The following is a 23,674-nucleotide window of genomic DNA, read 5'->3' on the forward strand; positions in this document are numbered from 1 at the left end:
GATGTAATCCTGAAACAGGATGCTTCACTTCCTTTGTCTTGCCAGGAAACCATGACAAGTGCCAAGCACCTTACTTTAATTGTCATGATGCATCACAATAGTATACCAGTGTGTCACTATCATTTGCAAAATGTTCAGTGACTTAAAGAAATATATAGTGGAAATGGTAACATGTTAACCTGCAATACCTGTGCTGTCTCTTTAGAAAACTTAATAAGTCCCACTTCCTTGTTTATTCTTCAGTCTAACAATGTTTTCCTTTGTTTTGTATATCTGATTCCCTTTTGAAAATCATTTTGAATCCATCACTTTTTATGCAAATAGTCAAGATCAAAACTACATTTTAAAAAATCTGCCTGCTCGTGTTCTTTGCCAGTTATCTTAAATCTGGGCCCTCTGGTTATTGACCTTCTTGCAAGGTTAGGCATTTTCTCCTTATTTGCTCTTTGAAAGCCTTCCCAGTTTTGAGCACTTAGGTTCAACAGGCACTAATTTCTGTGCTCTAGGGAAAAATGAGTGCAACCTCTCCATTTTGTTTTTTTTCACTGAAGTCCCTCACCATTTTATTAACATTATATTATGTTGATATCACCAGCAAGTCAACAATTATAGGCCATCTCCATTTGCCATTGGAACTAATGATGGTACTGAGACAAAGTTGTTGAGTGGGGTGGTTATGGATATGGATCCAGTGTCAGTGAAGGTACAGTGATGCACTTCCAAGTCAGAAGGACGTGATTTAGAGGTGAACTTGCTGTTGATACATGCTGCCCTTGTCACTTGTGATAGAAGTGACTTGAGGACACTGTCTAGTAATTCAAGTATCTTTTGTGGATGATGCACACTTTGACCATCATGTGGTGATGACACAAGGAATAACTTTTTTGGAATGGTGGATGAGTTCCCATTGAAATGGTTTGACTTTTTCCTGGATGGTGTTGAGTGCTTTTGAAGTTGTATATTTGGGCAAAGAGATTGTATTCTGTCACACTCAGCATTTGTGCCTTGTTGGTGGAAAAGCTCTGGGGTGTCAGAAGGTAAGTCACTTGGCCACTGAATAGATGTAGTACTTTTTGCGGTTGTTCCTGTTGACTTTCTAGTCAGTGACTGCCAGGATGTTGATGTGGGAAAACTTGGTAATGCCACTGATTGTTAGGTGTAGGTGGATAATGTAACTTGCTCTACAATTGGCCATTGTCCAGCATTTGTGTGGCGTAAGTATAATTTTCCATAGATGTGTGAGGATGGATTGCTTGACTTAGTGTGGTGGTATGGATGGAATTAGATATGTAGTCATCAGTAAACATCCCGAGCTCTGATCTTGTAAAGGAAGGAAGGACATGGATGAGGATGATTAAGCCCAAGACATTCCTGTGGAGATATCCTAGGGGTGGGGTGATTGCTTCAACAACCACAGCCACCTTCCTTAACCCTCAATAACTTCAGTTTTGCCAGAGTTCTTTGATGACACACTTGTTTAAATGTTGCTTTGATGTCAAAGGCAGTCACTCTTGTCTTACTACAGGAATTCAGCTTTTTGGTCCCTGTTTGGACTAAAGCAGTAATCAAGTCTGGAGCCAAGTGGTCTTAACAAAACCCAAACTGAGCATCAGCGAGCAGGAAGCGCTGACGTAATGATACCTGCCAACACTTTGCTGGTGATTGAAAATAGACTAATCAGCTGGGTTGGATATGTTGTGTTTTTTTCATGGATAGGACAGATTCATATAATTTCTTCAGCTTTGGATATATGCCAGTGTTTTGACTATATAAGAATAGTTTGGCTTGGAGGTGTTACCATTTCTGGAGCACAGATCATTGGTATTATAGCTGGGATGTTGCCTTAATGCCATAAATACTCTCAATAATGAATCAGTTGGAAATAAAAGGAAAGAAACTGCACATGCCTGATTTAAAAAAAAGGGAAATATTTGAGCACATTATGTGTTTCAAGCATTTCTAATCATTCAGCAAAGTTCTCTCTTAGATATTGTAACACCTGTTTACTTATCCAGAGAGTAATCTCAACCGAATAACATAAACCACAGTAGACACATTTGGTTTTTCAATTATTTTTAATGCTTCTATCTTTTTCTGAAGATACATATTTTGTAGAGGAGGGCACCAATGTCTGACGTATATTGTTTTGGGTGTCTGAATATAGTAGAACAAATCCTTATAGTTTTATTCACTGAAAATAACACAGCTTCCCACTGTTCTTTTAATTAGCAACTATTCAAAAAGATTTAGACAAAATAAATGACTAAATACCTCAAGAGTAACTGACTAAATCAACTAATGTTATTGTTTGAATTCTCACTAATTGGCATGATTACTTGGAAAATGGATCATTAAATGGGTGAGGATGGTACATGACAGGATTGTTGATCACACAATAACATGTTCTTTTGCTGTGTGCGTATTTATATATAAATGTACCACAATAGGCCCAGCTTCTCAACAGTTATGCTTGTTTTGTACACAGCCTTGAATTCCTCTTACTCTCTGTAATGTGCATTCATTGTTATCTTGTTCCCTTGCCCTTCATTTATAATCAGTATTTCAGGGTGTACAAAACATTTTATAGCCAGTCAAGTTGTTCTGAAAGGTAATCAATGTTGTAATTCAGGAACTTGGTGTTATTTGCACATAACATATTTGCTACCCTCATAGATGTATTCTCCCTTGTAGATGCACATTTCTGTAAGTACCCTGTTACTGGATGCTCTATAGCAGGGGTTCCCATCCTGGGGTCCATGGGCCCCTCGGTTAATGAAATAAAAAAGCTTGGGAGCCCCTGTTCTAGATTGAATCCAAATTGATTTTGGATGTGCTGTGAAATTCACTAGACTGTTATCCTGTCTGCCTCTGGTTCCATTCATTTCACGATGAGCTGTCCTGATTTCTCTCTTGCAGTTTAGCCAATAAACAATTGAATTGGTGTTCTTGTGGTACAAGAGAATATGAACGTTACCTCCCCGCCCCCACCACCCTTGTTTATTCAGCAGTATAGCTGGTAGGACCACTGCCTCGCAACACCAGACACCCAGGTTCAGTCCTAACCTTGAGTGCAGCCTGCACGGAATTTGTATACTCCCTCTGTGACTGTGTGGGCTTCCTCCCATGTCCTGATGATCTGGCTCATTAATAGCCGATGTAACTTGCTCTATTTTGTAGCTCGGATCTGGGAAGATTGTTGAGAATGTGGGGAAAATTAAAAGCATAGAAACATAGAAAACCTACAGCACAATACAGGCCCTTCGGCCCACAAAGCTATGCCAAACATGTCCCTACCTTAGAACTACCTAGGTTTTACCCATAGCCCTCTACTTTTCTAAGCATGTACCTATCCAGGAGTCTCTTAAAAGACCCTATCATATCTGCCTCCACCACCGTCGCCAGCAGTCTATTCCACACACTCACCACTCTGTGTTTTAAAAAAAAACAAAACACTTACCCCTGACATCTCCTCTGTACCTACTTCCAAGGACCTTAAAGCTATGCCCTCTCATGCTAGCCATTTCAGCCCTGGGGAAAAGCCTCTGACTATCCACATGATCAATGCCTCTCATCATCTTATATACCTCTATCAGGTCACCTCTCATCCTCTGCCGCTCCAAGGAGAAAAGGCCGAATTCACTCAACCTATTCTCATAAGGCATGCTCCCCAATCCAGGCAACATCCTTGTAAATCTCTTCTGCACCCTTTCTATGGTTTCCACATCCTTCCTGTAGTGAGGCAACCAGAATTGAGAACAGTACTCCAAGTGGGGTCTGACCAGGGCCTTATATAGCATGGGATTAGTAAATGGACATTGTTCCATGCTGCATCTCTCTACGACTCTAACCTTGCCTTTAAAAATACTCAATGTCTTCACTACCTTTGCCTTTTCTGGAAGGGAATCCTCCAAGACTCACAAGTTACTGAGAGGGGGAAAAATAGCACTTCATCTCTGCTTAAATGAGTGTCCCCTTATTTTTAAGCAGTGACCCCTAGTTCTAGTTTCTCTCACAAGAGGAAGCATCACATGCCAAGACATTTTGTGAACTTGTTAGTTGAATTGTTCTAGTCACACGCAGTAGAGCAAAGTGCTATTGAGCAAATAACGAATGCAGTAATTAGTTCTGTGATTAATACAGGAACGCAGCTTCAAGTTGATGAAGTTAGGGCAGCATGGTAGCGTAGTAATTAATGTAACACTATTACAATGCCAGTGACCCGACCTGGTGGTTCAACTCCACTGCTGCAGTCAGACAGTCACTGGGAGAACATACAGTCTCCTTTGTTCATTCTCCCCTTGACCCTGTGGGTTTCCTCCAGGCGCTTCCGTTTCCTCCCCCATTCCAAAGAAGTACTGGTTGGTAGGTTTTTGGTCACGTGGGTGTAATTGGGTGATATGAGCTCGTTGGGCTGGAAAAGCCTATTACCATGCCGTATGGATATCGCCTTACTGTGTGGTACAGTGGTACAGCTAGCAGAGCTACTGCTTCGCAGCTCCTGCACATATTCTTTCTGACCATGTGGGCTTCCCCTAGTGCCTCAGTTTCCTTCCACATCCCAAAGTTGGTTGGTGAATTGCCCACAGTATCTGCAGGTGAGTGATCAATTTCAGGCGAGTTACAGGGAATATGGGGTGAATTGAATCGGATGTTTTACAGGGTCATTATAAATCAATATTTGATAGTCTTTGTGGGTTTGTGTGCTGTATGCTTTCGTGATTCTCCTTCCTTTCTTTATAACTCGACCAATCCAGGTCTCTCTTCATCTACACTGGTTCCTTCCCAGCTCTGATTTCCTTTGCTGCACAGACAGCAATCCAGTGTCAGGTGTTGGGGCCCTAAGCTCAAGAATTCCCACCCAAAACACTGCATTACTCTCCACTTTTAAAGACACTCCTTAAAATCTCCTTCTTTGATCAATCTTTTGTCTGGCTGTCCAAATAGCTCCTTGTGTGGCTCAGTGTCAAGTTTTGTTTAATAATTCCTTCCGTTAAGTGCCTTGGGATGTTTTACTCTGTTAAATGCTATGATTTGTTGTGGGTGTCATGTTGTGTGGTCAGCACTTGTGACACTTCGTAACAAAGTTTTCCATATTTAGAGAAATTATTTTCAAAAGTAGTTGCCATTATCCTAAATAAGGCTCTGGGGATGGTTGTATTTACCAAAGTACAGGTAGGCTTTTTTTAGCCTTTATAAAATGTTTTTCGATTGCATAATTGCTGATGAGGAATGAAAAACAGAGTTTGTAAAACTGGAAGAATGTGTGAAAGTAACAAATTTCAGTGTTAGATTTCATACTAATTACATGCCTAGTAATTAGATTTCAACTATTTTTGGTACACATATCTGTTGTGCTTAGTGAAAGTATCAAATCAACTGCCTTTCAAAAGCAAATAGCGAATCTAGTCAAGAAAAAATGAAAAAAAAATGCAGATACTAGAAATCTGAAAGAAAAACAATGCTGCAAAGACGCAACAGGTCAGGCAGCATTTGTGGAAAGAGCAACTGAATTAGCTTTGAGTTAGAAGACCCCTTTGTTGTAACTGTGAACTTCATGAGAAGTTTTTCTCAGCCTGACAAAGAATTTTGGACCTGAATTGTTAACCCCGTGTCTCCTTTCTGACTGGATGAGTGGTTTCAGCATCGTCTGTTTTTTACTTCTGGTTAAAAGCCACTGGGAAATGACGTTGTGGTGATTTCCAGCCAAACAGAAACTATAGAAGTTCTTCATTCTTCACAGCACCAGAGTTAATTGACACAGCTACTAATATTTTGCTACACTGTAATCATGAAAGGCTTTCTCACCTTAAGGTGAACTTCTCAAAACAGCCTGACAGCAGCAAAAGCTCCATGGTTTTGTGAGAAGGGATGAGAGTGATGACTTTATCAAGAGGGAGGTCCTTCATGTTGAGTGGCAGGTGACCTGTCCAAGCCACTGTTAGAAGAGATTGGCAATGGGTAGCTTGAAATGTGAGAATACCCAAATAGTGGATCAGTGTGGAATCAATCTTTGTGCGTCAAAGTAAGTTGCACTCTAGTGAAATGACTGCTGTCTCACACTTATCCAGATGCATGTGCAAGTTCACTTGAGCACACGTATTGTTATTCCATCCACATTCCTCATCCTTTCCCAGTCTGTGTTCCAGCTATCCTCATGATACACAAGCCAGGACAGTACGATACGGAGAGCAAGCTGTTGCCAATGCAGCAGGCTCCCCTCTCCACGCAGCTGATGAATCCAAAGGGACGGCAGAGGCCGATACAGTTTGGCACCTGTGGTGTTGCAGGAGCTGCCAGTCAGCGTTGAACTCAACGTAGGTCTGCCTTTGAGACTCCAGCTCCAGATTTTTCTCTCGGGGTTTACTTCCAAAGCATTTCCTATGAGTGGGTGTAACCACAATGTAGTGGAGGTGTAATATCAGAGTTTTCGTTCTCCTAGATGAGCTGCCAATCACGGCTGATGCACCCCATCTGCCTGAAATAACTGATTTTACGGCACCAGTAACCCGCCTTTGCCCCTTCTCCTGTCAGTAGAAACCGTTCCGCTGGACTTAGTATCTGAGCCGTGTGAAAGTCAGGAGCTGGGCTCGGTTCTTGGTTGGCAGAGGCTATTTGAGCCACATGCCGTTGTGAGCATTTAAATGTTAGTGGGACCTTATCCCCATACTCTTTCTCTCTCTCTCTCCCCCTCTCCCTCTCCCTCCCCCCCCCCACCTCCGGAATAAGGAACCTGAGGTAGTAAATAGTTTTCATCTTCAGGAGGGGACTGGCATTTTTCACTCTGCTCATGAATGCTGCATCACCACAGCTCTAGGTGCAACCCCCTTTGCCCCTTTGGTATGAGAAGCCACGAAAGAAGAGGGTAAGAGTTGTCTACATAGGATGTGATGTCTGTAAAGACTCTGAGATTGGATAAATTGCAGATTGGCAAGTCACTATCTTATGGCCCAAAATTTTTGTGTGACCTGTGGTGCCAAATCAGGGCTTCTGGACATAAAATGTTCTTGGGCATGTCACTATTGCACCAGTGTCACTATGGGCACCATGCTAATGTAGCAGTTCACGCAATGCTATTATAGGTCAGGGCATTAGAGTTTGGAGTTCAATTCTGGCGCCATCTGTAAGGACGAGAACAAGTGGGTTACTTCCGGGTGCTCTGCTTTCCTCCCACAGTCCAAAGACATATCAGATAGTAGGTTAATTAATCATTGTAAACTGTCCTTTGATTAGGCTAGGGCTAAATAGATGGTTTGCTGGGTGGTGCAGCTCGTTGGGCTGGAACGGCCTGGACTGTGCTGTTTGTCTGAAATATTGAGGTACTCATTGAATGAGGAGCTTCACACAATCTGCAGCAAAACGTATCTATGTTAGTTGTTGCACGATGAATGTAGTGAGGTGTGTGTCAACTTTAGAACTGCCCAGTCAGACAGACAGTTGTTACCAAAGCCATTGCTGAATGTTTTTTTTATATATATATTTTTAAATTAAATTTTTAAGAGAATTACATACAATGAATAGAATAATAAAGTAATGAAAATTAATATTAGCCCTCCCCCCTCCCCTTAACCCTTCCCCCCCCTTAACATCCCTGTCTAAAAAAAAGAAAGAAAGAAGGAAAAAAAAGAATTGCCTGGATATCGGAGGATCTCCACATGCACCATGGAGTTCAAAATAACTTTAGTATATATCTTTATTTTTTTCCCCAAATAGCTAATAATTTTATCTTCAAAGGACCTATATATTTAATCCTATCTTTTGTAGATAGGGGTGCCAAATTTTCAAAAATATATCATATTCATTTCTTAAATTATAAGTAATTTTTTCAAGTGGAATGCAGCTATATATTTCATTATTCCAACCGTCCATAGTTAAGTATGAATCTGATTTCCAAGTAACTGCAATAGCTTTTTTTGGCTACTGCCAATGAAATTTTTATAAATTTTTTCTGATATTTATTCAATTTAGGTTTTGGTATTATCCCTTCAATATTGTTAGGCTATATGTAAGTTGTATTCCAATAATTTGTTCCAGTAAAAGTCTTGATTTATCCAAAAAGGTTGAATTTTAAAACAAGACCAAGTAGAGTGTAAAAAAGTATCGATTTCTTGATTATGTCGGAAACATTGGTCAGATAAATTTGGGTTTAATCTATCTTTTTTGTGGTGTAATATTGATGTAAAAAATTGTATTGTACTAATCTAAGTCGGACATTTATTGTATTTGTCATACTATCAAGACATAGTCTTGACCAATTTTTTTCATCAATTTTAGTATTCAAATCAGTTTCCCATTTTTGTCTTGACTTATGAATTCCTGGTTTAATTGTCTGTTTTTGAATCAAATTATACATACAAGATGTAAATTTTTTAATTTTTCCTTTTTGAATTAAAGTTTCTATTTCATTAGGTTTTGGCATTAACATTGTTTGACCCAGTTTATCTCTTAAACAGGCCTTTAATTGAAAATAACAGAAAAGAGTGTTATTTGATATTTTATATTTATTTTTTAATTGATCAAACGACATCAATATACCTCCTTCAAAACAGTCACCTATATATCTGATCCCTTTTTGAAACCAGTTATATAAAAGTTGATTATCCATTGTAAAAGGAATAAGTCTATTTTGAATTAGGGTTCTCTTTGCTAATAAAGATTTCTTTATCTCATCATCCACATTTACCTTATTCCATAAATCGATCAAATGTTTTAATATAAGAGATTCTTTCTTTTCCCGATGATTGTTATGAGGAGCTTTGAGCTCCAATAATATTGATGTAAGTGGGAATATGCATTACTCAAATAATGTCAGCAGCAGAAGTGTTTGATCCAGTTTTACACTTGCCACAATTTCACCCGGAGATGGGACAATTCACTCCAGGCAAAATTGGTTTTGGATCATTTAGCACTTAATAAAACAGTGCCACCCAATCCAATTTCTACTACAGAAGCTGAGCTGAGCTGGCTAATTAAGGGAACTTGAATAAAATGAAATTGAAGGGGAAAAAAAATGGAAATTGCCTTGGATGTAGGTCAACTGATCTGATACAAGAGGGACACAGTCTTTATAAAGGGCATTGAGTTTGTTGTTTTTTTAATAAATTGTTCCATCTTGCAAACAATAGGGAAGGTATATGAGCTGAGAGGCTCGAGACAATGCAAGACTTCTGTATGTTATTAAATGCATTGAATACGTAGAATACAGTTTTAGCTTGGGGCTCTATAAAGTGCTGAGGTGCATTCTCTCTTTATTAGAAATCAAGAGCGAAGGTGTGTCGTGTCAGTTGGGAGCTGAAGTTATTGTTTCATTTAATTTCACTGCCCTAGATATATACTTGAAGATTAGTGAACTATTTGATGCCATGGAAGTGGATTGATGGACTGATGTACACAGTTTTCAGCATTCACTCTTGGCACCTGTTTAAAACAGGTGATGTTGCTAGAAGTTGCAAAATATGTGTTCTTACAAACTGTTATGCATAATAAATAAACTGAGTGACAAGGATGCTCGTGTGGTGGTGGTTGGTCAATTTTTGCCAGCTGTATGTTCAAGTCCTGCTCAGACATAAGCACATGAGCATAAGCTGACGTTGCAGGGAGCGACTGAGCGAGTGCTGCATTATTCAAGGTGCCGTCATGTGGATGCTTGCTTGCTCTTTCAGCTGGACATAAGGGATTTTCATGGCAGTAGCTTGAATAGGAGCAGAGTTTTCCCAAATGTTCTGGCTAATCTTTTTCTTGGAATCCCCATTACTTCACAGTCAGCTGGTCACTTACTGCCCATTAAGCTGCTGGTGTTTAGGGCAGCAATAAAGGTCCTCCATCTTTGGTGCTGTTCTGGACTGACTTCATCATGTCAGTAGCTTTTTTTTGGTTTTCACTGCTGTCAGTCCTCCAGGTCCCGGGTGGAGACTTGGGAATACTGTCGCATTCAGATGTAAAAGGATCCTTTATTGCTGTTTCTGTGACAATTTTGTCTGATCAGTCAAGGTTGTTGGCCCTGAGCTGAACCCCAGAACTTAGAGGGCTGCTGGACTACTCTTAATCTGTCTTCTATCCTTTGACCTTTGACATGGGTGACCCTACCAAGAGCCAAAGCATAAAGCCCTGCCTCCAGCCAAAGTAGCTCCCAGGGTCATTGAGGCACACAAGCCTCCAAACCCTATATCAAGGTTGTGGTCCTCCTGGAGGTAACTGATCAGCACTATGGCTAAATTGCATTGTGTTATCTACCCAGAGATTAGAGTCTTCAATGATTATTTTACATATTTCATGCTTATCTACATTGCTGATTTGTGCTATTACTTACATTGCTGCTGTTGGTTTGACTGTCTCCATTACCCTTCTTCAGTTCCCAGTCACATCTGCTTGCATTCATTATTCCTTTTCACCTATTTCTTTTTTCTTTGAGTTGGAATCAAAATCCTCCAAGTGACAATGGGAGAAATTTTTAAGGCTTCACAATTAGTAATGATCTCCAAACTGATTGGGTCTCTCTGCTTACTGGACTTGTGCCTCAATTAAGGATTGTTGTTGAGCTGACAAACAGATTGCAGATCTGGAATCTGAAGCAACAAATAATGTGCTGGAGGTACTCAATAAGTCATGCAGCAACTGCGGGAGGAAAGGAGTTGTTGACATTTTGGTTCAATATTTTTTTTCCTTCCACAGAATCTCTTCAATATGCTGACATCCTCCAAACAGACTGATTGTTGTTCAACAATCTGTAATTGGTGGCACATTTGACTAGCGCAATGGCACGTATTAACCTGCATGAGGGATTCGGGTTGTGCTTCATCCATCAATGGATGGAGCAGTGTTCATTCTGTGTAGCAGATACCAACATTTGCTGCAATCAATATAATGATCTGATACTACGGCCAATTTTGTTGTAAGGAGCAATGCCCAAGCATAAAATTATTTTTAAAATTTAGAGCATTACAACATATAAATATTTTTATAAGAACAGGCCATTCAGTCTGTTAAAGCTTGCCAAGTTCCTATTCACATAGTGTGTTAAAATAGCTATCGAGTTTAGATTTGAAAGTCTCTGAGGTACTGCTCTCAACTACATAACTAAGTAGTTTGTTCCATGTGTCCACAACTCACTGTGTAAAGAAATGCTTCCTGATGTTAGTCTCAAATATCCCCTTAACCAGACTCCACCTGTGGGCCCATGTCCTTGTTGATAGATTAACTCTGAAGTAGCAGCTGGCATCCATCTTAATGATTATGATTTTGAACACTTCTGTCATGTCTCCTCTCCACGGGAAACATCGTTTCCACATCTACTCTGTCTAGGCCTTTCAACATTTGAAAGTTTCCTTCTCAATTCGTCCAAGTACAGGCCCAGAGCCAGCAAACGTTCCTTGTATGATAACCCTCTCATTTCCGGAATCATCCATTGTGAACCTCCTCTGGACCCTCTCCAATGCCAGCACATCTTTTCTAAGATGAGGGACCCAAAACTGTTCACAATACTCAAGGTGAGGCCTCACCAGTACCTTATAAAGCTTCAGCATCACATCCCTGCTCTTGTATTCTAGAAAAGAATGCTAACATTGCATTTGCCTTCCTCACCACTAGCTCGATCTGCAAGTTAACCTTTAGATTGTTCTGCACAAGGACTCCCAAGTCCCTTTGCATCTTAGATTTTTGGATTTTCTCCCCGTTTAAAAATAGTCTGTATATTTATTTCTCTTACCAAAGTGCTTTCCGACATTGTATTTCATTTGCCACTTTCTTGCCCATTCTCCTAATCCATCTAAGACCTTCAACAGCCTTCCTGTTTCCTCAACACTACTTGCCCCTCCACCAATCTTTGTATCATCTACAAACTTGGCAACAAAAGAAGCAATCCCAACATCAAACCCTACAGAACACCACTAATCACTGGTAGCTAACCAGAAAAGGATTCTTTTATTCCCACTCACTGCTTCCTACCAATCAGCCAGTGCTCTAACCAGTCCTTCTGCAGCCTACCTGTATCTTCAACACTTCTGACTCTCCACCAATCTTCGTATCATCTGCAAACTTGGCAACAAAGCCATCTATTCCATCATCTAAATCATTGATATTGAATTGTCTTTATATGTTACATCCTTCACATACATGAGGAGTAAAAATCTTTAGTTTTGCTCCATCTAAATGTGCAATTTATAGTAATTTGTAATAAATAGGAGGTTCAACAGGACAGTCAATATAACATAAAAATGCAATTGAATCAGCGTGAATTGATCAGTCTGATGGCCTTGTGGAAGAAGCTGTCCCAGAGTCTGTTGCTGCTGGCTTTTATGCTGCGGTACCGCTTCCCGGATGGTAGCAGCTGGGACAGTTTGTGGTTGGGGTGACTCAGGTCCCCAATGATCCTTTGGGCCCTTTTTACACACCTGTCCCTGTAAATGTCCTGAATAGTGGGAAGTCCACACCTACAGATGCGCTGGGCTGTCCGCACCACTCTCTGCAGAGACCTGCAAACAAGGAAAGTACAGTTCCCATACCAGGCAGTGATGCAACCAGTCAGGATGCTCTCAGTTGTGCTCCTGTAGAAAGCATTAAAAAGTAGCAGTCCCAACACCGACCCCTCCAGAACACCACTAGTCACTGGCAGCCAACTAGAAAAGGATCCTTTTATTCCCACTCGCTGCCTCCTACCAATCAGCCAATGCTCTAACCATGCTAGTATTTTTCCTGTAATACCACGGACTCTTAACTTGGCATGCAGCCTTGTGTGTGGCACCATTTCAAAGACCTTCTGAAAGTCCAAATATAGAACGTCCACTGTTTCCCCTTCATCTATCCTACTTGTAATCTCCTCAAAGAATTCCAACAGGTTTGTCAGGCAAGATTTTCCCTTGAGGAAACCACATTGACTTTGTCCTATCTTGTCCTGTGTCACCAAATACTCCATAACCTCATCCTTAACAATTGACTCCAATATCTTCCCAACCACTGAGGTCAGATTAACTGGTCTATAATTTCCTTTCTGCTGCCTTCCTCCTTTATTAAAGAGTGGAGTGAAATTTGCAATTTTCCATTCCTCTGACACCATGCCCGAGTCCAATGATCTTTGAAAGATGATTACTAATGCCTGCACATTCTCTACAGCTACCTCTTTCAGAACCCTAGGGTGCAGTTCATCTGGTTTGGGTGACTTATGTACCCTTGGGTCTATCAGTTTTTTGAGCACCTTCTCCCTTGTAATAGTAACTGCACTCACTTCTCTTCCCTCACACCTTTCAACATCTGGCATACTGCTAGTGTCTTCCACAGTGAAGACTGATGCAAAATACTCTTTTAACTCATCTGCCATCTCTTTGTTCCCCATTATTATGTCTCTGGCCTCATTTTCTAGCAGTCCTACATCCATTTTCATCTTTTTTTATTTTTACATGCTTGAAAAAGCTTTTACTATCCACCTTGATATTGTTTGCTATCTTGCTTTCATTTTTCTTTCCTAATGATTATTTTAGCTTCTCTCTGTAGGTTTTTAAAAAGCTTCTCAATCCTCTATTCTCCTGCTAATTTTTGCTTTGTTGTATGCCTGCTCTTTTGCTTTTACATTAGCTTTGACTTCCCTAGCCTGTCAAGGTTGTACTATTTTGCCATTTGAATACTTCTTTGTTTTTGGAATACATCTATCCTGCACCACCTTCATTTTTCTTAGAAACTCATGCCATTGCTGCTCTGCTGTCATCCCTGTCAGCATCTCCTTCCAATTTACTTTGACCAACTCCTCTCTCATACCACTGGAATTTCCTTTTCTTCACTGAAATACTGCTACGTCAGTCTTTACATTTTACATATCTAATTTCAAGTTGAACTCAATCATAGTTTGATCGCTGGCTCCTAAGGGTTCTTTCAGCTTAAGCTCCCTAATCACCTCTGGTTCATTACATAACACCTAATCCAGTATAGCTGATCCCCTAGTAGGCTCAATGACAAACTGCTCTAAAATGCCAATTCATAAGCTTTCAACAAACTCGCTCTCTTGAGATCCATTACCAACCTGATTTTACCAATCGACCTGCATGTTGAAATCTCCCATGACTTATCATACAATTTGCCTTTTGACATGCCTTTTTTATTCCTGTTGTAATCTGTGGCCCATATCCCAGTTGCTATTGGGAGGCCTGTATATAACTGCCATCAGTGTCCTTTTACCCTTGCAGTTTCTTAACTCAACCCACAAGGATTCAACATCTTCTGATTCTCTGTCACATCTTTCTACTGATTTGATGCCATTCTTTACCAGCAGAGCCACACCACCCCCTCTGCCTGCCCTCCTATCCCTCCGATACAAAGTGTAACCTTAGACAGTCAGCTCCCAACTTCAACCATCCTTCGGCCACGATTCAGTGATGGCCACAACATCATAGCTGACAATCTGTAGCAGTGCAACAAGATCATCCACCTATTTCTTGTACTTTGCATATTGAAATATAACATGTGAAACAGGCCCTTTGGCCCATTTACCATGCCGAACCATTTAAATTCCCTATTCGCATTGACCTGCACCTGGACCATAGCCCTCCATACCTCTACCATTCATGTACCCGTCCAAACTTCTCTTAAGCATTGAAATTGAGCTCCCATCCACCACTAGCAGTGGCAGATCATTCTACACTCTCGTAACTGTCTGAGTGAAGAGGTTTCCCCTCATGTTCCCCTTAAACTTAGCACATTTCACCCTTAACCCATGACCTCTAGTTGTAGCCCCACCCAACATCAGTGGAAAAAGCCTACTTGCCTCGATACTCCTCAAATCTCCCTTCAATCTTCTACATTTCAAGGAATGTAGTCCTAACCTATTCAATCTTACCTTATAACTCAGCTCCTCCAGACCCGGGAACATCCTTGTAACTTTTCTTTGTACTATTTCAACCTCATTTACATCTTTCCTGTAGGTAGTGGACCAAAATGGCATCTGTGGATGTAAACAAGAGAAAATTTGCAGATGCTGGAAATCCAAGCAACACACACAAAATGCTGGAGAAACTCAGCAGGCCAGGCAGAATCTATGGAAAAAAAGTACAGTTAACATTTTGGGCTGAAACCTTTTGGTAGGACTGGTTCCTCAGCTTTTTTTCGCCAGTCCTGCCAAAGGGTTTCGGCCCAAAGTGTTGATTGTACTTTTTTCTATAGATGTTGCCTGGCCTGCTGAGTTCCTCCAGCATTTTGTGTGGATGTGAACTTCTTTCCATTGAGGACATTTACAGCAGCAGGTGCATAAGGAAGGCCTGGAAGATAATCAGGGACACCAGTCACCCCAACCATAAACTGTTTCAGCTGCTTCTGCTGGCAAACTCTACCACAGCATTAAAGCCAGGACCAACAGGCTACAGGACAGCTTCTTTATACAAGCCATTAAAATTATAGATTCTCATGACTGTACATTGCGACAGAGTCATAAGACAAAGAATTTTACACCTTCATGTTGTGGGATGGATGTAAGATTTAAATAAATTCAATGCAATTCAAAAACAACAAAGTTAATGTCCTGGAGTGGCCAAGTTTGAGTTCAGACCTCAATCCAATTGAGAATTTGTGGCTGGACTTGAAAATCTAAATTAACCCCATTCTTCCACATTCCCATCAAGTCTCCCCAGATTCTACCAATTGTGGGCAATTGGTACTGGTCAGTTAACCTAGTAACCTGTACTGGTTTGGGATGTGAGTGGAAACTGGAGCACGCTTTGCACTGAGTAACGCTAGTGCACGTGCGCACACACTCACTCTCACACTCTCACTCACTCTTGAGTGATGGTTACTTTGGAGCCTGTTTTGACAGATTTGGCATAAATCAGGAATAGCAAACTTTGAGAAGTCCACTCCTCTTGTTCTATCAACCTTGTTGATAAGGGTAATTTTATACATATTTAAAAATGATTACAGTATTGCTTATCAAGCAATGTTACATTCCATTGGTTCTTAAGTGTACTGCTCAATTACTGTACTTAAGCTTTATAGGCATTTTACAGATTATAAAGACAAATGATAACCTGAAGTCTGAATTTCTTTCCATTGAAGTGTATGCAAAAAGCCTTCTTAATTGTGAAGGTGGCTCCATGAAAGTGACAGCTTTTATTTTGTTTGTTCAACATTCACTTCAGTTAGTTTCCCTGTCCACGATTGCCCATTTCTCTATCTGTGTTGGCTGCCACTGGAAAACATGTCAGCCTTTTTATCTAAGGTGGGGTCCCTAGGAACTGAAGTGCAGTGACCAGAGCCGCAAGAAATACAAGCTCTGCCCGCCTCTATCAGGGAATTGAGAATTACTTACATTGCAGCTTCCACAGCTGGTTAGGATATCCCTGCCAATTTCTATGCCCTGACTATTCAATTCAGTGGTATTAGAAGCAGAATGCATGCTTTGTGTTCACCCCACCCTTCTTCAAAAAAAGATGTTTTGGATTTGGTGCTAATTTGTTCAGACCCAGGCTATCTACTGATCGCTGGAGCTTGGCTCCCACACTGGCGGTTTAAGCACCCATTCTGAAGTGCCTTCCTCCAGATAGAAAACATCTGTGTCCACTGCTTCAGAAATGATCTAAACTCTAAACTATACAAGCAACAGATAGCATTTAATGACATTTAGATGGCCACAACAAAATTTGCTGTTTCTGTCAATGGTTCATTTAACAAAAGGGTGCCTGATGTTTACTTCCATTGTATTCAGTTGAAAATTGGTTATTTTTGAAATGCAAGAAATTGTTTACCACTTTTATTTTAACTCCTAACTTGGCTGTCAGTACAGCCATGTTTTTAAAGTAAAACTGTTTGACTAGTTTTCCCACTGACACGCTTATCAGCAGCGTAAGCACACTAGTGACATCTTCCACTCCCTTAATCCCCAGAAGCTGCAACACTCTTTTCCATCTTGAAATCTTGATTCTGTTTCTTTCAGATGAATCCAGTCAATAGCAGAATCTCTGCAAAACACTTTTCTTCATGTGTAAGGATTTAACCCCACATCAATGTAAAGCAAGAGACTGTTTATCAGCTGCCAAATGAAATAGCTTTGCTGTAGGATGAAGTGCCAGTGAGCAGAGGAATAGATTCACCTCATCCAAACAACACCAAGTCTGTCCTGTATTTCAGCTGTCTAGAACTGTGCACAATCTGACTGTTTTCCTTGTAGCAGTTTGGTTTGTATATCATGCTATCAATATTCATTACAAAGTAAATTGCAACTTGGGCAATAATTTGGTTGCACCCCATTCCAGTCAGCTAAAATGTAGAAAGCATTACATGCAAAATACTTGAGGAACTCTGCAGGTCAGCCAGTGCCTATGGAGGAGAATAAATAGTTGACATTTTAGTTGATGGTTATGTTGTGTGGGTGATCTGAATCCATTTCTGTTGAGCAATGAATTACAGAGATATACAGCTTAGAAGCAGGCCCTTTGCCTACTGAGCCCATGCAGATCAGCAATCACTAAACCTACGTTAATCCCATTCTCCCATGTTCCCACCAACTCTCCCCATATTCCACCAATTACTGGAATCTGCAGTAGTCAGTTAACCTCACAACCTGTACAGGTTTGGGATGTGGGAGGAAACTGGAGCACCCTTTGGACTGAGTACTTCTACCATGAACTTTAGAGAGCAAATTTGTTCTGTTGTTAATTTTAAAATATTTACTATGTGACCTGCAACACACATCAAATGCTGGAGGAACTCAGCAGGCCAGGCAGCGTCTATAGAAAAGAGTAAATAGTCAATGTTTCCAGCAGAGACCCTTCTTCAGGGCTTTCTTCTGAGTTCCTCCAGCATCCTGTCTGTGTTGCTTTGATTTCCAGCATCTGCAGATTATCTCATGTTTGTGATTTACTATGTCACTCCAAATTTACTATCCTTTTTTTTTAGGTAGGGGGACCAAAACTACATGGTATTCCAGTTGTAGCCCCACCAATACCATGTGAAACTGTATCCAAACCTCTCTAACCTTAAACTCAAATCCCTTTGCCATAACTGCCAGCAAGCTTTTTATTTGCTACTTGTTGGACCCGCCTGTGAATTTTTATGATTCATACACTAGAACACCTTGATTCATGTGAACTTCTAGATAATCTGCTTTCTGGTTGCTCTTACTGAAGTGCATGATGTTACATTTTCCCACATTTAAATTCCACTTGTCAGGTTTTGGCCCAGTTACTCAAATGTGTATTTATCCTGTTATAGAATCCTAAGCATTCATCAGAAAATAACCTTTCATCTATTTTCATATCATGGTAGACTTGGAAACCTTTAATTTCATTCCCATCACTGGGTCATTGAGGACCAAGATCCAATCCCTCGGGCATTCCAATATTATATCCCTCTAGCTCAGGGGTTCCCAACCTTCTTTGTGCCATGGACAAATACCGTTAAGCAGTGGGTCTGTGCACCCTAGGTAGGGAACCCCTGCTCTAGCTGAAAAGAGGTCCATTTATTCTAAGAGCAAACACGAGGAAATCTGCAGGTGCTGGAAATTCAAACAACACACACAAAATGCTGGTGGAACACAGCAGGCCAGGCAGCATCTATAGGGAGAAGCACTGTCGACGTTTCGGGCCGAGACCCTTCGTCGACCGTGCTTCTCCCTATAGATGCTGCCTGGCCTGTTGTGTTCCACCAGCATTTTGTGTCCATTTATTCTAACTCTGCTTTTCATGTGACAGCCAATTTTCATTTATTGCTAATACACTTTCTCCAATATCTTGGGCCCTTAATTTATGTACCAGTTTCTATTTTGCATCTTATCAAATTCCTTTTGGAAAACTAAATGCTTTATATCTACAGGTTCACATTCCTATCAACTCTCCACTTTACATCCTCAAACAATTTGACCAAATGTGCCTAAGTCTTCCATGTGACTAGGTTTAATTATACTGAGCTTTCTTTAATGATCAGTGATTTTCTCTGTGATTATTGACTCTGGCATCTTGCCAGTAATGGATATTAAATCAACTGGTCTATAATTCCCTGCCTTCTAAGTTGGAAAAGCCATAGTTCATACCCAAATATGACAGAATATTGCTAAATGGACCTTACTATAATATCCCTGAATGATGTCAGTATGAAGTTTTAGATAATGTCTCCTATGTGGCAACTATCAGTTGTAATGTACAAAATCCTGAGATATGGTACCTGCAAGGCAGCATGATGTCATTAATAGAAACTGTTAGATAGGTAGCTTGTGACCAAAGGAAAATTGGCTGGAGTCACTGAGCACTTTAATACAAAGGTGTTTATTAGGTGTGTCAAAAGCAAACATACAAAAAATTAGCAAAAAGTTCTCAAAACTGCTAATATTTACAAACAGATCTACCAGAAAACACAATAATAACTCCATACTATTTTTGGCCAGTGCAAACTCCTTGGCAGCTTCTACCTCTCCACTCTCCCTCCCCCCCCCCGAAGCCAGATTTAAATTGGCACTAAGCCATACCATCTTAGTTGCCAACAAAGTGAACTTAAGACTACACATGAACCAGAATATGATGCACCCTACAATGTAGTTATGATTATATTACAAAGAAAACAGAAGCATCTACCTTAAGTACAGTATATACACAACATATAGACATCCCCATTACTAAAGAGATGGAATACTCTGCAGTGTATGGCAGGAAAGGCATCATAAAGCCAACCCTTTGTTACAATATACTGGGGAAGACATTGAAGTATGCACACTCAGCGCAACGACAATGGAATGACAAGGCAATGTTTGTGAGTGTAAAAGAAGTGCATTTACCAAGTGCACAACAGCAGAAAACTATGTCTGGTGTCTGTGAACACACAGGCTTTGAGGCTAGAGAGGAGCATCTATGTTGATGGTACCTGTGGGAAGGATGGTGGCTTCTTGCAGGTTCTGGTATAAAGTAAGAGTTAGAGATACAAAAGACGACAGCAGGAAATCAGACCGCACTAGAACATCACCCATCTATTTATGTTAAATGAACATTAATCCAGTTTTTAAAATTTTACCCATAATATCATCAATTTCTAAATTCTAGCACTTACCCACACACTACGGGATGTGGGAGGAAACTGGAGAATCCTGAGGAAGCTCATGCATTTGCATGGAAAATCTATGAACTTCACACTGACGGTGCCTGAGATCACAATTCAATCTGGGTTACTGGTGCTGTGAAGCAGCAGCTTAACTTGCTGCAATTCTGTGTTACCCTAGTATGTATAAGTTTGTATGCAAGTAAGCATTCTACTGGCTGCATCAGCATCTGCACAAGATCAAAAGAAGCTGCAGATAGTTGTGAACTCGGTCAGCTTCATCGTGGACACTAGCCTCCATGGCATCCAGGACATCTTCTAGAAGTGATGCCTCAAAAAGGCGGCGTCCATCATTAAGGATCCTCATCACCCAGGACATGACCTCTTCTCATTACTACCATCAAGAATGAGGTACAGGAGCCAGAAGCCACACACTCAATGATTCAGGAACAGCTTCTCCCCCTCTGCCATCAGATTTCTGAATGGACATTTTTTGCATTACTTATTTAACTAGTATCTATATTTAGTGTAATTCACAACTTTTATTATTACGTATTGCAATGTACTGCTCAAGTTTCACGACATCTGCTGGTGATATTCAACCTGATTCTGATTTCACCTGCTGTTTGTGCCTGTTTTTTTTCACTAATACAGTTTTATTGTATTGTAGCCTCTTAGCATTGTAAATGTTGGTTGTGGGGGTAAGGAAAAATTGTGATTTATGTAGAATCCCAAATGCCATTGAAATTTATTAATGACTGCTTAATATCAACTTGATAAATTCAGAAGTGCAAGTAATTGTAGTAAGACATTCTGCAGGACATTATGATATGGGTCCTGGTGTAGTGTTGTTTAACTATTTTCTAATTTCAAAACAACGACCTGCTAACTACATATTGAGTGCATCTTTGCTATTGGATTCTTTCCTGTTCTTTTATACACAGCCTTGTACCTATCCACAGATGGACTCCTGAGTTTTACAGGTTATAATTTATGTCAACCCATGACTGTACCTTTTGCTGTGGGAAAAATTGGCAGTTTTGTTTGCTTTAAATAAATGTAGATTTGGAGATAATTGTATTTGATTAATATAGAGTTACATAATTGAACCTCAACAAGAACGAATGAAGATTTGCCAAAATGAGTTTTAACAGCAGGAAGTCTGCAAATTGATTTACTTAATGACCTTATAATATAATGTGATTCTGCTGATAACTAAAGCAATCTAATAGATGTGAAGGTCCCGCTTTACTGAAGCATTTTATGTACCGGTGCGCTAAATTGAATCTTGATTTTACAAACGAATAGAAGCAAATTAACTGTTGTTTTGGTAGCATGAGGAAATATAACTTCACAAATCTAAATACCAAATCTATGAAATGTTTAAACAAGCAGTCTGATTGTTGGTGTCCATTCAAAAATAATTGTAAATCTCATTTCAAAGTTGTGTGTAACATGATTTAATTCTGTCTCATGAAATCATCTTATCCATGTTATTTCTTATCAGCTCCCTAACTATCAGATGAAAAAGCTTTCTTTTCATCTGGTCATATTCCAGGATCACCTCTTCTGCAGCAGCATCATCATCACCATGTGCCGTGTCTAAGTGATGTAACGATCATGGTCTTGGTAATTTTTTTCTACAGAAGTGGTTTGCCATTGCCACTTTCTGGGCAAGATAGGGGACCCCAGCCATTATCAATACTCTTCAGAGATTGTCTGCCTGGTGTCAGTGGTCGCAAAACCAGGACTTCTGATCTGTACTAGTTGGTCATACAACCATCCATCACCTGCTTCCATGGCTTCACATGATCATGATCAGTGGTGGAGGTTGCTAAGCAGGTGCTACACCTTGCCCAAGGGTGACCTGTAGGCCAGCAGAGGGAAGGAACTCCTTGCGTCTTCTTTGGTAGAGATGTATCTCTATTCCACCATCCAATCTCTGCAGGATCATTTCTGAATACTATCAGTTATTTTAGCCACCAATGTGATTTTCTTTTGACAGCAGTATATGGATTCATGGATACAGGTTGGAAACAGGCGCTTTTGGTTCACCAAGTCCCCGCCAACCATTAAACTCCTTCTCCCTGTGTTCTATCAGCACACCCAGATTCTATCATTCACCTATATATTAATTTCCCACAGCAAAAGATGCAGTCATGGTTTGATATAAATTATAACCTGTAACACTCAGGATTCCATCTGTGGATGGGTACAAGGCTGTGTGTAAAAGAACAGGAAAGACTCCAAAATCAAAAATGCATTCAATATGTAGTTAGCTAGTCATTGCTTTGAAATTACAAAATGGTTAATTTTGCTCACCTTAAGGATATAGGAAGTGTTATGATCCCAGCCCCCTCCTTTGTGAGAATAGCAAGAGCACCTGTCGGGGGGGGGGGGGGTGTCAGTAGACCCAGGAAGAGAGAGAGAGAGAGAGAGAAATGTGCTGAATTGTACGTTCCACCCGGGATGCAAAATAAGGCGACAGTGACTATTGTCTCATGGAGACCACGTGAAAAGCCCTCGGGCAAGGTGGGCTGGTTGAGAGAGAGATTGCATCATCCCAACCTGATTGACACCTGCGACCCCGTGAGGAAGTATAAAGGAGAGTCTCAGGGGGACAGCCCCCTCAGACGCACCAAGAAGACACAAGAGTGATCCCGCAGTAGCGGGAAGCCATTCTGAAGGAAGCCACGTACGTTAGATTCCGGGATTGGAATTTGTGGCTGGAATCACAGAAAACCGCTTTTAACTAACATCGGGGAGAGGGAACCAACGCTCCCCCGACTCCACGGAAGCTTCATAAAGACCTGGCAAGTTTTTCCTCTTCTCTCCAATCTCTCTCTCTCTGTTGCCCCACGTGAAACCCAGCGATTCCCAAAAGGCTGAAGCCTGCAGACTTCTGAGTGACTTTTATATTTCCAACGGACAATATATTAACCCCTAGACAACAGTAGAGCTCACTTCTTAATGATGATTAGTACTATACCCGCGCTTTAGATTGAGTATTGACGACGTGAATTATCTGAATGTTTGTATTAACCTTACTTTTGTGCCCCTTTATAAATAAAAACGTTTGAAAATAGTGACATCAGACTTCAACGGACCTCTCTATCTTTGCTGGTAAGTTATCCAGTTACGGGATACGTAACAGAAGAAACTTAGAGACCTAGCACCATGGTCCTGAAAAACGTTGTCTTGTTTTTTTACTGAGTACTGTACCAGCAGTTATGGTCAAAATGTCAATAAAAAGTGACAACTTGACTTGGAAACCCATTTGTTTGCAGACAGTATATGCAGTCTCCACAGGGGCAGCACCCAAGGTTAGGATTTAATGCAGCTCTCCAGGTTCTACCATCTGGGCCTCTTTGCCGTTCTTGAGACATTCTTGCAGCGCAATAAGTTCAGTGCTTTGACAAGTGCAAACTTGGCTGTGTGCGTACCCTTCTCTCATCTTAAACAACTCACTACCAGAGACCTGACAAAACAACTGAATCTTCCCAGACTGTGGTTTCCCCAGTGTGATGTGTTAATTGATCTTCAAAGGATGAAGCCACGCCAATATACTGTGTGTGTATTACTTTGTTCGTGCTCTTTCTTTTGTGATCAAATGTAGTCTAACTGGAACTAGGCTGTAAATAAATTGATACAACACACACAAAATGCTGAAGGAGCTCAGCAG

At 40.6% G+C, this 23,674-nt stretch overlaps 1 protein-coding gene across 2 annotated transcripts in view; it reads left to right on the forward strand.

Annotated features, from left to right (window-relative positions):
* gosr2 (golgi SNAP receptor complex member 2) overlaps window positions 1-23,674 on the forward strand; it is a 77,737-nt gene that overhangs the window by 46,193 nt on the left and 7,870 nt on the right. The window lies entirely within an intron of this gene.

Source organism: Hypanus sabinus, chromosome X1 (assembly GCF_030144855.1).
Source record: "Hypanus sabinus isolate sHypSab1 chromosome X1, sHypSab1.hap1, whole genome shotgun sequence".
Classification (NCBI taxonomy): domain Eukaryota; kingdom Metazoa; phylum Chordata; class Chondrichthyes; order Myliobatiformes; family Dasyatidae; genus Hypanus; species Hypanus sabinus.